Below are 1,765 nucleotides of genomic sequence, written 5' to 3' on the forward strand. Positions count from 1 at the left end.
TGCACAAATAAATATTAGAACACCCAAGAATAATTTATGCAATTAAAATCACTTTTTAAGCCCTTTTTATTTCCAAACACACTAAATCTAATAATCACAAATCCTCTACAAATCAATCATTTAAGCACAAATATTCTATCAAAAATTTTAATTTTAAAGCATAAATGTAGACATAAATATGCACTCATCACACCCCCTTTCCCCATTCTTGGTGTTAAAATGAAACCAACTTGTTTTCCAATATAATTGAATGGTGAAGCAGGTAAAACATATACTTTAGACCTCAAACAAATAGGCCTCAAAATTATTTTATCATTAACATTCTCTATTAAATTAATTATAAAATTATGTTCAAGAAAAATAGTCTCAAGAAATTGTTTTAGTACTATATATCTTTATTAAAACTTTATGTTTAAGAATAAAATTTAACTAGTATTAAAATTGACATGTAGTTATCTTTATTATCTTATAATCAATTTTCATTTATGTTTTCTTCTTTTATCTCTATGTGACTTTTCATTTACTGACTCCACTCCTTTCTTTCTTCTATTCTGAAGTGCTTTCTTATATTCTAAAGTATTTCTTCTGAGGGTTGTGGTAGACTCTCTTGAATCTAATGCAGCTTATGTGTACCAATTTTTGTATCCTCATTTTTGGTTAATATGTTTTTTGTTTTATTTATGTTGCTATTGTTTTTCTTCTATATTTTGAATTATTATTAGGATTAAAAATGTGTTTCATTTACGGGCTTTGTTTTATGATACTTTTCGATTTATAGGTTTCAAGAGTTTTTGTACATGAATTTTGATAAGAGTTGAAGTTTTTGCTTGGATTGTATTGTAGAACTATTAACTAGTTTAAAATTTAGCCTTTTAGTGGATAATGGAGATGAAATTTCTAATGAAATAAACAAGGATGAAAGAATAATGTGAAAGTTAAATGAAATTAATTATAACATTTAATAGATAATTTTGTATTAAAAAAGCTCAAAAAATAAATTTGAAATAAGTTTGCTTTCTACGTGTGCGATGAAAATGAGATGAAAATAGGTGAAATTTCAAGTTTCTTATTCTTTTACAAGTATTTAAAAAAATTTCATTTGAAATACCTTATGAAATTCTTTAAATTTGAATTTATTTTTAATTATTTTATCCAAACGGATAAAAATTTTAAATTCTTCAAATAAATAAATTATCCTTTTAAATTGTTCGTTCGAAACATAACATTACAATTTTTAGTTAAAAATAATTGTTAATGAACTCAAATCTGTTAAGTATTTGTGTATTAATCTTTCCTAAAACATTCATAAGTACATTTGCAATTAAGTATAAATCTTTCCTAAAACATTGATATGTACATTAGCAATTAAGTGACACTTTACCATTTGCGAATGCATTATTCAGATAAACTCTGACTATATTTATTGCTATTATGCATCTAATGCATTATGCAGATAAATTCCAAATGTATTTAGTTTTGAGGCATCTTGATGATAATTTAACAGATAACAAAAGACAAGTTCATTACGTAATGTTGTTTGCATATTCAAGATGTTGTTTCCTTTTTCATTAGTAGCTATCTTAAATCAATACCCACATGATGAAACCAAAAGTGATAACTATACATGCTGTTTTCATCCATGGAAATGTGACATTTGCATGATTTGTGTTGAACAGATTAGGGATCAACCAACAATGGCCTAAATGAAAACTTAGTAACAACTGACATGAAATATTCAGGCAGCAACTACTTTTGCATTCAGTGG

The sequence above is a fragment of the Vigna radiata genome, chromosome 1, assembly GCF_000741045.1.
Source record: "Vigna radiata var. radiata cultivar VC1973A chromosome 1, Vradiata_ver6, whole genome shotgun sequence".
NCBI classification, from domain to species: Eukaryota; Viridiplantae; Streptophyta; class Magnoliopsida; order Fabales; family Fabaceae; genus Vigna; species Vigna radiata.